Source organism: Bufo bufo, chromosome 4, assembly GCF_905171765.1.
Source record: "Bufo bufo chromosome 4, aBufBuf1.1, whole genome shotgun sequence".
NCBI lineage: Eukaryota > Metazoa > Chordata > Amphibia > Anura > Bufonidae > Bufo > Bufo bufo.
Window position 1 is genome coordinate 404028049 of NC_053392.1, and position 16230 is coordinate 404044278.

General features: G+C 45.6%; 1 protein-coding gene across 1 annotated transcript in view; it reads left to right on the forward strand.

Annotated features, from left to right (window-relative positions):
• Positions 1–16230, forward strand: part of PACRG (parkin coregulated) — a 600083-nt gene that overhangs the window by 67909 nt on the left and 515944 nt on the right. The gene's annotated exons all lie outside the window — the stretch shown is intronic.

A 16230-nucleotide genomic window follows, 5' to 3' on the forward strand; every position in this document is an offset into this window, starting at 1 on the left:
TTACATTTTCATACACTGTTTACTATGCAAACTTTGATGTAGATCAGGTAATTGTTGGAGTAAAACTCGTTCTGTTCAAAATTATTCAATGCTTTCCAAGTGCTTAAGTCATTTAGGCATACTTATACATAGCAAAATAATGTGACATGTTACAACAATTCGGACTTCGGATTTGTAATCCGCACACTCGATTTATTATAGGACAAATGGTTTTTGCCCAGTAGCAGACGAAAAGTGTTTTTTTTTGTTGCATGGTGTAAGTGATCGATGGGCGGGAGGGTAAGTAATTCTTAAGGGTCTTCTCAATTAACAAAATGTCCCAATGTTTCTGTAAGATACTTGCCACTTCCTTATGAGAAGAATTGAAGGAGGTAATAAATCTCACCCTATTCTCTCCCGTTTTCCTTCTCAATGGATGATGTTGCAACAAGGCATCTCTTTTAGAGTTCTTAGCCCATATATATAGCCCGTTCTCAGTGATGTATCGTTATATCCTCTGGTACGGAACCGGTCACTCAACTCTCTTGCCTGTAATTCAAAGGTATCATCGTGAGAGCACAGTCTTCGTAGTCTGAGGAATGAACCAATTGGAATCCCCTCAATAAGTCTCCTGGGGTCTGAGGAGATGGCGTGGAGGAGACTATTTACCTCTGTTGATTTTCAAAAAATATCGGTGTATATGGAACCCTTCTCATCAACCTGTAGAAGGATATCACCAAAAATCCATATTATTTCTACCTGCTTTGTAGGTCAGCTTGATATTCATATCATTATCATTTATTGATTCCATAAAACACCCGAGTTCTTCCATTGTTCCCTACTAGAGTTGAGCGAACCCGAACTGTAAAGTTCGGGTTCGTACCGAACTTTAGCTTTTTTTGGACCCGAACCCGAAAATTTACGTAAAAGTTCGGGTTCGGTGTTCGGCGATTTTTATGGCGCTTTTTGAGAGGCTGCAAAGCAGCCAATCAACAAGTGTTTAACTGTGTGCCCTTAGAAGCCATCACAGCCATGCCTACTATTGGCATGGCTGTGATTGGCCAACTGCAGCATGTGACCCAGCCTCTATATAAGGCTGAGTCACGTAGCGCTGCACGTCACTCTGCTATTCTTAGTGTAGGGAGAGGATGCTGCTGCTGTCAGGGACAGATCAGGGATAAATACTAAGAACTGCCTTATTAGGCTCCATTCACACGTCCGCAAAATGGGTCCGCATCCTTTCCGCAATTTTGCGGAATGGGTGCGGACCCATTCATTCTCTATGGGGACGGAATGGATGTGGACAGCACAGAGTGTGCTGTCTGCAGCCGCAATTGCGGAGCGCGGCCCCGATTTTGGGTCCGCAGCTCCGCAAAAAGATAGAGCATGTCCTATTCTTGTGCGCAGCTTGCGGACAAGAATAGGCATTTCTATGGGGGTGCTGGGCTGGTGTGTTGCGGACCCGCAATTTGCGGGTCCGCAAAACACCACGGACGTGTGAATGCAGCCTAACTCAGCGATCTCAATCCTATGTGTTTTGTGGGTGCAGTGCACAGTTTTTTTAAGCCTGCACTGAGCCAACTTCTGTTGAAAACGCTTTTTTTTTTTACTTCAGTTTGTCACTATGAATACCTGATCGGCAGCCATTTTATGCAGACCTGCTGGTGCAGCACTATCTGTCTGCATGTCTGCTAGTCCAGAAATGCAGCTTTTTTGCTGACTGTGCTTAAAAATATTTATTTTTTCATATACTGGTCATCTTTGATTACACGTGCATAAGTGACTGTCACATTTAGGCCACAAATACGGCCATTAGGTTACTGCGTTTAAAAAAAAATCTTTTTTTCATATACTGGTCATCTTTGATTACACGTGCATAGGTGACAGTCACATTTAGGCCACAAATACGGCCATTCGTTTACTGCGGTTGAAATAAACCATGTGTTCATATACTGCACATTTTAAATTTAACGTACATAGAATACAGTCACATTTAGGCCACAAATACGGCCATTCGTTTACTGCGGTTGAAATAAACCGTGTGTTCATATACTGCACATTTTAAATTTAACGTACATAGAATACAGTCACATTTAGGCCACAAATACGGCCATTCGTTTACTGCGGTTGAAATAAACCGTGTGTTCATATACTGCACATTTTAAATTTAACGTACATAGAATACAGTCACATTTAGGCCACAAATACGGCCATTCGTTTACTGCGGTTGAAATAAACCGTGTGTTCATATACTGCTAATTTTAATTTTAACGTACATAGAATACAGTCACATTTAGGCCACAAATACGGCCATTCGTTTACTGCGGTTGAAATAAACTGTGTGTTCATATACTGCACATTTTAAATTTAACGTACATAGAATACAGTCACATTTAGGCCACAAATACGGCCATTCGTTTACTGCGGTTGAAATAAACCATGTGTTCATATACTGCTCATTTTGAATTTAACGTACATAGAATACAGTCACATTTAGGCCACAAATACGGCCATTCGTTTACTGCGGTTGAAATAAACCGTGTGTTCATATACTGCTAATTTTAAATTTAACGTACATAGAATACAGTCACATTTAGGCCACAAATACGGCCATTCGTTTCCTGCGGTTGAAATAAACTGTGTGTTCATATACTGCTCATTTTGAATTTAAAGGGATTCTGTCACCTCCTTTTGATGAATTTAAGCTGGCACCATCGCTATGTTGACTAAAGTAGCTTATTTCCAGGACTTCTTTTTACTTTATTTCGTTTAGTAGTTTTGATGTAAAAGCGATTTGTGTGTTATGCTAATTAGGGTCCAAGGTGCCCAGAGGGGCGTTTTTCTCACTCTCCGGTGCCCAGTGACGTCCCCCTGCAGTGCCCAAGACAGCCTCCTGATAGTCAAAACACCTCCCACAGCCCGGCAAACGGTTCCGCCCCCTCCGCACGTCATAATCTACCTTATAGATATGCCCCGTCCTCCTTCCTGTCTGCAGCCAGAAAACTCGCGCAGGCGCAGTACCGCCTGCTGCCTGCGCGATCATTAACGTCCTGAGGGCAACAGCGCTCAGGTCACATCACTGGGCTCGGCGCATGCCCAGTGAGACTTTTGAGGCTCTTGCCCTCAGGAGGTTGATGATTGCGCAGGCCGCAGGCGGTACTGCGCCTGCGCGAGTTTTCTGGCCGCAGACAGGAAGGAGGACGGGGCATATCTATAAGGTAGATTATGACTTGCGGAGGGGGTGGAACCGTTTGCCAGGGCTGTGGGAGGTGTTTTGATTATCAGGAGGCTGTCTTAGGCACTGCAGGGGGGCGTCACTGGGCACCGGAGAGTGAGAAAAACGCCCCTCTGGGCACCTTGGACCCTAATTAGCATAACATAAAAATCGCTTTTACATCAAAACTACTAAACGAAATAAAGTAAAAAGAAGAGTCCTGGAAATAAGCTACTTTAGTCAACATAGCGATGGTGCCAGCTTAAAATCGTAAAAGGAGGTGACAGAATCCCTTTAACGTACATAGAATACAGTCACATTTAGGCCACAAATGCGGCCATTTGTTTACTGCGGTTGAAATAAACCGTGTGTTCATATACTGCTCATTTTGAATTTAACGTACATAGAATACAGTCACATTTAGGCCACAAATACGGCCATTCGTTTACTGCGGTTGAAATAAACCGTGTGTTCATATACTGCTCATTTTGAATTCACGGCAAAAGGGGGTGCTGACCTGCCCTGCAGCCAGTGTATAGTGTGAACGTGTGTTTAGCACGGCAGAGAGCATTATCACAGGCCGCAGCCAATGTGGACAAGCTTACGTTTATTAAAATGAGCCAGGCATGGATCCCACAGGACTTGTCCATACCTTGTGCAGAATAGACATTTATACCAGCCTCAACCATCCATTATTGTACTCAAGTGCACTTATTCTTTGTTTTATTTTGTTATATGTCCCAATAATTTATTATAAAATGTAAAAATAAAAAACAACACAAATCAGTGTTGGCTACCTATTCCTCCTTCACCGCCGCTTCCACCTACACCGCCACGTTAACCTACACCGCTACATCAACCCATCCACCGCCTCCTCAACCTCCTACTCATAGATCCACATTTTGATATTTTTTATTTTTCTGTTATTTTAAGTCATTTCCCTATCCACATTTGTTTGCAGAACAATTGCCATGCTCTTAAGCACATTTTGATGCCTTTTGCAGCCCTCTAGCCCTTTCCAGGACTATTTTAGAGCCATTTTAGTGGCCAAAAGTTCGGGTCCCCATTGACTTCAATGGAGTTCGGGAACTGTGTGTTTATATACTGCTCATTTTGAATTTAACGTACATAGAATACAGTCACATTTAGGCCACAAATGCGGCCATTTGTTTACTGCGGTTGAAATAAACCATGTGTTCATATATTGCTCATTCTTGAATTTAACGTACATAGAATACAGTCACATTTAGGCCACAAGTACAGCCATTCGTTTACTGCGATTGAAATAAACCGTGTGTTCATATACTGCTAATTTTAATTTTAACGTACATAGAATACAGTCACATTTAGGCCACAAATACGGCCATTCGTTTACTGCGGTTGAAATAAACTGTGTGTTCATATACTGCACATTTTAAATTTAACGTACATAGAATACAGTCACATTTAGGCCACAAATACGGCCATTCGTTTACTGCGGTTGAAATAAACCATGTGTTCATATACTGCTCATTTTGAATTTAACGTACATAGAATACAGTCACATTTAGGCCACAAATACGGCCATTCGTTTACTGCGGTTGAAATAAACCGTGTGTTCATATACTGCTAATTTTAAATTTAACGTACATAGAATACAGTCACATTTAGGCCACAAATACGGCCATTCGTTTCCTGCGGTTGAAATAAACTGTGTGTTCATATACTGCTCATTTTGAATTTAAAGGGATTCTGTCACCTCCTTTTGACGAATTTAAGCTGGCACCATCGCTATGTTGACTAAAGTAGCTTATTTCCAGGACTTCTTTTTACTTTATTTCGTTTAGTAGTTTTGATGTAAAAGCGATTTGTGTGTTATGCTAATTAGGGTCCAAGGTGCCCAGAGGGGCGTTTTTACTCTCCGGTGCCCAGTGACGCCCCCCTGCAGTGCCCAAGACAGCCTCCTGATAGTCAAAACACCTCCCACAGCCCGGCAAACGGTTCCGCCCCCTCCGCACGTCATAATCTACCTTATAGATATGCCCCGTCCTCCTTCCTGTCTGCAGCCAGAAAACTCGCGCAGGCGCAGTACCGCCTGCTGCCTGCGCGATCATCAACGTCCTGAGGGCAACAGCGCTCAGGTCACATCACTGGGCTCGGCGCATGCCCAGTGAGACTTTTGAGGCTCTTGCCCTCAGGAGGTTGATGATTGCGCAGGCCCCAGGCGGTACTGCGCCTGCGCGAGTTTTCTGGCCGCAGACAGGAAGGAGGACGGGGCATATCTATAAGGTAGATTATGACTTGCGGAGGGGGTGGAACCGTTTGCCAGGGCTGTGGGAGGTGTTTTGATTATCAGGAGGCTGTCTTAGGCACTGCAAGGGGGCGTCACTGGGCACCGGAGAGTGAGAAAAACGCCCCTCTGGGCACCTTGGACCCTAATTAGCATAACATAAAAATCGCTTTTACATCAAAACTACTAAACGAAATAAAGTAAAAAGAAGAGTCCTGGAAATAAGCTACTTTAGTCAACATAGCGATGGTGCCAGCTTAAAATCGTAAAAGGAGGTGACAGAATCCCTTTAACGTACATAGAATACAGTCACATTTAGGCCACAAATACGGCCATTCGTTTACTGCGGTTGAAATAAACCGTGTGTTCATATACTGCTCATTTTGAATTCACGGCAAAAGGGGGTGCTGACCTGCCCTGCAGCCAGTGTATAGTGTGAACGTGTGTTTAGCACGGCAGAGAGCATTATCACAGGCCGCAGCCAATGTGGACAAGCTTACGTTTATTAAAATGAGCCAGGCATGGATCCCACAGGACTTGTCCATACCTTGTGCAGAATAGACATTTATACCAGCCTCAACCATCCATTATTGTACTCAAGTGCACTTATTCTTTGTTTTATTTTGTTATATGTCCCAATAATTTATTATAAAATGTAAAAATAAAAAACAACACAAATCAGTGTTGGCTACCTATTCCTCCTTCACCGCCGCTTCCACCTACACCGCCACGTTAACCTACACCGCTACATCAACCCATCCACCGCCTCCTCAACCTCCTACTCATAGATCCACATTTTGATATTTTTTATTTTTCTGTTATTTTAAGTCATTTCCCTATCCACATTTGTTTGCAGAACAATTGCCATGCTCTTAAGCACATTTTGATGCCTTTTGCAGCCCTCTAGCCCTTTCCAGGACTATTTTAGAGCCATTTTAGTGGCCAAAAGTTCGGGTCCCCATTGACTTCAATGGAGTTCGGGAACTGTGTGTTTATATACTGCTCATTTTGAATTTAACGTACATAGAATACAGTCACATTTAGGCCACAAATACAGCCATTCGTTTACTGCGGTTGAAATAAACCGTGTGTTCATATATTGGTCATCTTTGATTACACGTGCATAGGTGACAGTCACATTTAGGCCACAAATACCGCTGTCATATAGAGTTAAAAAAAATAATAAATTGTGCAATACCCTACATCAGGGTTTATATTGGAGGTTAATTAGTTTTAACATACTTAACCAATTTTTACTTTGCTTTGTGAACGCTAACTATGAGACAAACATCTAATAAGGGACGCGGTCATGGTCGCGGTGGTGGTGTTGGTGGAGCATCTGGTGCAGAGAGAGGACGTGGCCGTTCTGCCACAGCTACACGTCCTACTGAACCTACTACCTCAGGTCCCGGTAGCCGCCAGAATCTACAGCGATATTTGGTCGGGCCTAATGCCGTTCTAAGGATGGTAAGGCCTAAGCAAGTACAGGCGCTAGTCAATTGGGTGGCCGACAGTGGATCCAGCACGTTCACATTATCTCCCACCCAGTCTTCTGCAGAAACAGGTGGCGCCTGAAACCCATGCCCATCAGTCTGTCACATCACCCCCGTGCATATCGGGGAACCTGTCTGAGCCTCAAGTCATGCAGCAGTCTCTTATGCTGTTTGAAGACTCTGCTGGCAGGGTTTCCCAGGGGTGAAAGACATAGAATGCACTGACGCACAACCACTTATGGTTCCTGATGAGGACATGGGAATACCACCTCAGCACGTCTCTAATGATGACGAAACATAGGTGCCAACTGCGTCGTCTTTCTGCAGTGTACAAACCGAAAAGGAGGTCAGGGAGGAAGACTGGCTGGAAGACGATGCAGGGGACTATGAGGTCCTAGACCCCACATGGAATGAAGGTCGTGCCACTGGCTTTCAGAGTTCGGAGGAAGAGGCAGTGGTTTGACCGAGCCAACAGCGTAGCAAAAGCGGGAGCAGGGTGCAAAAGCAGAGCAGAAACAGTTCGCCTGCTACTGGCCACTGCCACCAGGGACCGAGCACACCAAAGGCAGCATCAAGGGGTTCTCTGGCACTTCTTCACACAATGTGCTGACGACAAGACCCGAGTGGTTTGCACGCTGTGCCATCAGAGCCTGAAGCGAGGCATTAACGTTCTGAACCTTAGCACAACCTACATGACCAGGCATCTACATGCGAGACACGGGCTGCAGTGGAGTAAGCACCTTCAAAACCAAAAAAGGGCTCAGGCCCCTTCTGCTCCCAATTCTGCTGCTGCCTCGGCCTCTTCCTCCACCTCTGGAGGAACGTAGGCACCTGCCGCCCAGCAAACAGATTATGTGCCACCAACAACACCACCTCCGTCACCAAGCATCTCTACCATGTCACACGGAAGCATTCAGCTCTCCATCTCACAAACCTTTCAGAGAAAGCGTAAATTCCCACCTAGCCACCCTCGATCCCTGGCCCTAAATGCCAGCATTTATAAACTACTGGCCTTTGAAATGCTGTCATTCAGGCTGGTGGAGACGGATAGCTTCAAACAGCTCATGTCGCTTGCTGTCCCACAGTACGTCGTTCCCAGCCGCCACTACTTCTCCAGGAGAGCCTTGCCCTCCCTGCGCAACCAAGTATCGGATAAAATCAAGTGTGCACTGCACAATGCCATTTATGGCAAGGTCCACCTAACCACAGATACGTGGACCAGTATGCATGGCCAGGGACGCTATATCTCCCTAACTGCACACTGGGTAAATGTAGTGGCGGCTGGGCCCCAGGCAGAGAGCTGTTTGGCGCACGTCCTTCTGCCGCCAAGGATCGCAGGGCATCATTCTTTGCCTCCTGTTGCCTCCTCTTCCTACTCGGCTACCTCCTCCTCTTCTACCACCTCCTCATCCGGTCAGCGACAGACCTTCACCACCAACTTCAGCACAGCCAGGGGTAAACGTCAGCAGGCCGTTCTGAAACTGATGTGTTTGGGGGACAGGCCCCACACGGCGCAGGAGTTGTGGCGGGGTATAGAACAACAGACCGACGAGTGGTTGCTGCCAGTGAGCCTCAAGCCCGGCCTGGTGGTGTGCGATAATGGGCGAAATCTCGTTGCAGCTCTGGGACTAGCCGGTTTGACGCACATCCCTTGCCTGGCGCATGTGCTGGATTTGATGGTGCAGAAATTCATTCACAACTACCCCGACATGTCAGAGCTGCTGCCTTCCCGATCACCGCCTCATATGTGACGTGCCCACCAGGTGGAACTCCACCTTGAACATGCTGGAGAGACTGTGCGAGCAGCAGCATGCCATAGTGGAGTTTCAGCTGCAGCACGCACGGGTGAGTCGCACTGCGGAATAGCACCACTTCACCACTTCACCACCAATGACTGGGCCTCCATGCGAGACCTGTGTGCCCTGTTGCGCTGTTTCGAGTACTCCACCAACATGGCCAGTGGCGATGACGCTGTTATCAGCCTTACAATACCACTTCTAGGTCTCCTTGAGAAAACACTTAGGGCGATGATGGAAGAGGATGTGGACCAGGACAAGGAGGAGGAAGAGGGGTCATCTCTAACACTTTCAGGCCAGTCTTTTAGAAGTGGCTCAAAAAGAGTTTTTTTGCAACAGCAGAGGCCAGGTACAAATTTGGCCAGCCAGGGCCCACTACTGGAGGAGGAGGAGGAGGATGGGGATGAAGCATGTTCACAGCGGGGTGGCATCCAACGCAGCTCGGGACCATCACTGGTGCGTGGCTGGGGGGATACGGAGGACGCAGACGATACACCTCCCACAGAGGACAGCTTGTCCTTACCTCTGGGCAGCCTGGCACACATGAGCGACTACATGCTGCAGTGCCTGCACAACGACAGTAGAGTTGCCCACATTTTAACATGTGCTGACTACTGGGTGGCCACCCTGCTGGATCCCCGTTACAAAGACAATGTGCCGTCCTTAATTTCCTCACTGGAGCGTGATCGGAAGATGCGCGACTACAGGCGCACGCTGGTAGACGCGCTCCTGAGAGCATTCCCGACTGACGCCGGGGGACAAGTGGAAGTACAAGGCGAGGGGAGGAGGAAGAGGTCGCCAACGTAGCTGTGTCAGCGTTAGCACCTCAGAAGGCAGGGTTAGCATGGCCGACATGTGTATAAGCTTTGTCACCTCACCGCAACAACCGGCCCCAACTGCTGATATGGAAAGTGTTAGCAGGAGGCAGCATTTGAACAACATGGTGGAACAGTACCTGTGCACACGACTACACGTACTGACTGATGGTTCTGCCCCATTCAACTTCTGGGTCTCCAAATTGTTCACATGGCCAGAGCTTGCCCTGTATGCCTTGGAGTTGCTGGCCTGCCCTGCAGCCAGTGTACTCTCTGAACGTGTATTTAGCACGGCAGGAGGCGTCATTACAGACAGACGCAGCCGCCTGTCCACAGCCAACGTAGACAAGCTTGCGTTCATTAAAATGAACCAGGCTTGGATCCCACAAGACTTGTGCAGAATAGACATTTATACCACCATCAAACATACATTCTTGTACTCAAGTCAAGTGCAATGATTCTTTGTTTTATTTATTTTTTATTTGTCCCAATATTTTGGGGGCTACCTACCCCAATAAAAAATAAAAAATAAACATTGTTGGCTGCCTCCTCCTCCTCCTCTATTGCTGCCTCCACCTACAACACCACATTCACCGCCTCCTCAACCTCCGACTCCATATCCACCTCCTTCTCTGAGTTGCAGGTTAATAATTTGTAATTTTTTGTTGTTTTATTTCCCTATCCACATTTGTTTGCAGAGCAGTTGCCATGCTCTTAAGCACATTTTACTGCCTTTTACATCCCTCTAGCCTTTTCAAGGACTATTTTAGAGCCATTTTAATGCAAAATGCAAATTTTAGTGCCCTAAATTGAAAAAATTCTTATTTTCAATTGTCGGGTGACATTTTACAATTTTTGGCGTATACAAACCTCTGCTGTGCCTGGGTGACAGGGGCCTAAATCTCTCAAAATCGTCTGTTCTATTGCTGGGTGACATGAACCCCCTTTTGCCTTGAATGAACCCCTGCTGTGCCTGGGTGACGAGCCTAAATCTCTCAAAATCCTCTGTTCTATTGCTGGGTGACATGAACCCCCTTTTGCCGTGAATGAACCCCTGCTGTGCCTGGGTGACAGGGGCCTAAATCTCTTAAAATCGTCTGTTCTATTGCTGGGTGACATGAACCCCCTTTTGCCGTGAATGAACCCCTGCTGTGCTTGGGTGACAGGGGCCTAAATCTCTCAAAATCATCTGTTCTATTGCTGGGTGACATGAACCCCCTTTTGCCGTGAATGAACCTCTGCTGTGCCTGGTTGACAGGGGCCTAAATCTCTCAAAATCGCCTGTTCTTTTACTGGGTGACATGAACCCTCTTTTGCCGTGAATGAACCCCTGCTGTGCCTGAGCGACAGGGGCCTAAATCTCTCAAAATCGTCTTTTCTATTGCTGGGTGACATGAACCCCCTTTTGCCGTGAATGAACCCCTGCTGTGCCTGGGTGACAGGGGCCTAAATCTCTCAAAATCCTCTGTTCTATTGCTGGGTGACATGAACCCCCTTTTGCCGTGAATGAACCCCTGCTGTGCTTGGGTGACAGGGGCCTAAATCTCTCAAAATCATCTGTTCTATTGCTGGGTGACATGAACCCCCTTTTGCCGTGAATGAACCCCTGCTGTGCCTGGTTGACAGGGGCCTAAATCTCTCAAAATCCTCTGTTCTATTGCTGGGTGACATGAACCCCCTTTTGCCGTGAATGAACCCCTGCTCTGCATTGCTGACAGGGAACTAAATTTAGTGAAAACATCTGTTACTGATCGGAAGATGGGCAACTACAAGTGCATGCTGCTGATGGCATTCCCACCTGACAGCGGCGGCACAGTGGAAGCACAAGGTCAAGGCAGAGGAGAAGGAAGAGGTGGCCAACGCAGCTGGGGCACCGCCAGCACCTGAGAAGGCAGGGTTAGCATGGCCCATACGTGGAAAAGCTTTGTCAGCCTTGGAGGTGCTGACCTGCCCTGCAGCCAGTGTATAGTGTGAACGTGTGTTTAGCATGGCAGAGAGCATTATCACAGTCCGCAGCCAATGTGGACAAGCTTACGTTTATTAAAATGAACCAGGCATGGATGCCACAGGACTTGTCCGTACCTTGTGCAGAATAGACATTTATATCAGCCTCAACCATCCATTATTGTACTCAAGTGCACTTATTCTTTGTTTTATTTTGTTATATGTCCCAATAATTTATTATAAAATGTAAAAATAAAAAACAACACAAATCAGTGTTGGCTACCTATTCCTCCTTCACCGCCGCTTCCACCTACACCGCCACGTTAACCTACACCGCCACATCAACCCATCCACCGCCTCCTCAACCTCCTACTCATAGATCCACATTTTTATATTTTTCTGTTTTTTATGTTATTTTAAGTCATTTCCCTATCCACATTTGTTTGCAGAACAATTGCCATGCTCTTAAGCACATTTTGATGCCTTTTGTAGCCCTCTAGCCCTTTCCAGGACTATTTTAGAGCCATTTTAGTGGCCAAAAGTTCGGGTCCCCATTGACTTCAATGGGGTTCGGGTTCGGCGTCAAGTTCGGGTCTCCAACCCGAACTTTTTTTTCAAGTTCGGCCGAACCTGCCGAACCCGAACATCCAGGTGTCCGCTCAACTCTATTCCCTACCAAATCATCAGGACATCGTCCATTTACCAGCTCCACATGTGTACCTTCTCCACAAGTTGACATGGCTCAGTGAGAAAGATCCTCCTATCCCACAGCCCCAGATACAGGTTGGCATAGGCGGGCGCGCACGCCACTCCCATTGCTGTTCTCTGGAACTGTAGGTAGAAGGAGTTCTTAAAGGAAAATAAGTTGTCACGAAACACAAAATCCAACAACTTGAGTATAAAAGTCCCATACTCACTGTCAATAATCAATGTCCTAATGAAGTACGTAGCCGCCTGTATCCCATCTTCATGTCGTATTGATGTGTATAAGGATTCGACATAACAGGTTACAATGACCATATCCTTCAGTTGTAATTCTTCCACCTTTCATAAGATGTCACCTGTATCTTTCAAATACTAGGGGAGGCTCTCAACAAACGGTCTCAAAACATAATCAATAAGTTTGCAGATTGGCTCGCAAAAATTATTAGTACCTGATACTATCGGTCGTCCAGGTGGGTTCTTTTAATTTTTATGAACTTTTGGCAACATGTAAAAGGTCGTTACAGTTGGGTTCTCGACCCATAAACACTTCAATTCTTTTTCGAGAATCACACCTTGCATCCTGTAGAATTTTTAATAGTTCACTCTGAAAATTCATCAATGGATTGAATGTCAGCCTTTTATAGCATCTCTGATCCCTTAATTGCCTGAAGGCCTCCTTTTCATACTGTAGGCCAAATGACAACATTCCCACCCTTATTGGAGGGTTTGATAACCACTCCCGATAGCTGGCTTAATTCTTTTAAGGCCTCCCGTTGTTTCCTGTTCAAATTATCCCTCACCATTCCTCCAGAGATATTTCTTATATCTTCCATTACTAATTAAACAAGGATGTCAATATTGGGATATGATGTAATTGTAATTTAGGAATCGGTGTGCGTGGTATCCTACTTACCTCAGTATCCTGATCCTGTTTCTGCTCATCCTGTAGATCGCAAAGTGGTCTTATCTTATCGCCGTACATTTATCATCTGTGTATGTGCCCAACACCCCTTCATCCTTGTGATACAATTTCTTAAAAATCAAATTGCATGCAAATAAATTTAAATCCTTGACCACTTTAAATGTGGCTACTGTGATGAGGAATTGCCTACAGGTCTGCCCCTCCGCGATATCAGGACTGTGTGATATCCAGCGTGCGGTCCACGGTGGAACGTATCTTGGCGATGCAATGTTTGTATGTATACATCCTCTGGTTATATGTATCCAGCCCCTATATGTTCAATATAGAAGATGGTTATGATGTGTTATTGATTCTGTATAATACAGTTCTACTAAACTCAGGCTATGGGGGCCAAGGAGGGCTTTGCAAAGGTGGGTGGGGCCGGAAGTTACCTCAAGCGTTCCAGGGTGGAACGCACATTGTTTGATACGTTCAGTCCATGCTTTTGACTTCCAACAAAGTGAAACACTTGATTTTGATTACACTGATGACTAGGGTATGAATATGTGGTATAGTCACTTGCGCTCTATCCCCTGAAGAAGTGAGATGCAAAATGCGCGTCGGGGTCTATGATCATTGGTCAGTACTATTTTTATGTTACTTACTACTGGTATTTTTTGATCACCTTGTTATTGCTCTATGTTGTCCTGATCTTATGCATCATTGGCAATAGTATGTTTTGCACTATGCTCTTTATTTAGTCGCATGAGACATATTGGGTCCGGGATATAGCTATTATTATTATTATTACTTTTATCCCAGTAGTCAATAATATGCATATGCTGATAGTGTGTCTTTTATCTGTCTGTACTTGACCGCCACTGTGTCTTACTATTTTATATAGATGTTTGTGTACTTGAACCAATAAAATTTTCATTTTTATATTTGGGTAGCACTATGTTGTGGTTTTTTTTATAGGTGTTTTAGTTGTTGTTCTATACACGGAGTGCATTAAATTTGTGGGAGCTCTTTACTTTATTGGGATTAATTTATACAAAATAATTATTTCTATGGGGAGGCAAAATCTATTGGGTGTTAAAGGAAATACACTGCTCAAAAAAATAAAGGGAACACTTAAACAACACAATGTAACTCCAAGTCAATCACACTTCTGTGAAATCAAACTGTCCACTTAGGAAGCAACACTGAGTGACAATCAATTTCACATGCTGTTGTGCAAATGGGATAGACAACAGGTGGAAATTATAGGCAATTAGCAAGACACCCCCAATAAAGGAGTGGTTCTGCAGGTGGTAACCACAGACCACTTCTCAGTTCCTATGCTTCCTGGCTGATGTTTTGGTCACTTTTGAATGCTGGCGGTGCTTTCACTCTAGTGGTAGCATAAGACGGAGTCTACAACCCACACAAGTGGCTCAGGTAGTGCAGCTTATCCAGGATCGCACATCAATGCGAACTGTGGCAAGAAAGTTTGCTGTGTCTGTCAGCGTAGTGTCCAGAGCATGGAGGCACTACCAGGAGACAGGCCAGTACATCAGGAGACGTAGAGGAGGCCGTAGGAGGGCAACAACCCAGCAGCAGGACCGCTACCTCCGCCTTTGTGCAAGGAGGAACAGGAGGAGCACTGCTACAGCCCTGCAAAATGACTTCCAGCAGGCCACAAATGTGCATGTGTCTGCTCAAACGGTCAGAAACAGACTCCATGAGGGTGATATGAGGGCCCGACGTCCACAGGTGGGGGTTGTGCTTACAGCCCAACACCGTGCAGGACGTTTGGCATTTGCCAGAGAACACAAAGATTGGCAAATTCGCCACTGGCGCCCTGTGCTCTTCACAGATGAAAGCAGGTTCACACTGAGCACATGTGACAGATGGGACAGAGACGCCGTGGAGAACGTTCTGCTGCCTGCAACATCCTCCAGCATGACCGGTTTGGCATTGGGTCAGTAATGGTGTGGGGTGGCATTTCTTTGGAGGGCCGCACAGCCCTCCATGTGCTCGCCAGAGGTAGCCTGACTGCCATTAGGTACCGAGATGAGATCCTCAGACCCCTTGTGAGACCATATGCTGGTGCGGTTGGCCCTGGGTTCCTCCTAATGCAAGACAATGCTAGACCTCATGTGGCTGGAGTGTGTCAGCAGTTCCTGCAAGACGAAGGCATTGATGCTATGGACTGGCCCGCCCGTTCCCCAGACCTGAATCCAATTGAGCACATCTGGGACATCATGTATCGCTCTATCCACCAACGTCACGTTGCACCACAGACTGTCCAGGAGTTGGCAGATGCTTTAGTCCAGGTCTGGGAGGGCATCCCTCAGGAGACCGTCCGCCACCTCATCAGGAGCATGCACAGGCGTTGTAGGGAGGTCATACAGGCACGTGGAGGCCACACACACTACTGAGCCTCATTTTGACTTGTTTTAAGGACATTACATCAAAGTTGGATCAGCCTGTAGTGTGTTTTTCCACTTTAATTTTGAGTGTGACTCCAAATCCAGACCTCCATGGGTTAAAAAATTTGATTTCCATTTTTTTATTTTTGTGTGATTTTGTTGTCAGCACATTCAACTATGTAAAGAACAAAGTATTTCAGAAAAATATTTAATTAATTCAGATCTAGGATGTGTTATTTTTGTGTTCCCTTTATTTTTTTGAGCAGTGTATGTCAGATAAAAACATAGTGACACATATCCTTTTTCCCTAATCTTTTTTCAATTTCTGATTGTAGATTTTTTATTCATTTTCCTGAACAAGATTATGGGGCAGCCATCTTGCTTGAGCTGTTCTTAACTACATTTACAGATATGCAGTCACAATGGACTTGGGTAGCTCATTGACTTCTCTAGAAGAGTTTTCTAGACATTCTCTGTGACCATTGTTCATGGAGGGAGTATATTAGCTGTGACCATTACTTATTGTAAATAGCGGGTCCTATGCTATCTATATATGGGTGATATCGCTCATTGTAATCCTAACAGCGATGATTATGTGATAAAGTGATCTGTACAGACTAAGAAGTGGTGCCTATTACAGTTGTCCCTTAAGTTACAATATTAATTGGTTCCAGGACGACCATTGTATGTTGAAACCATT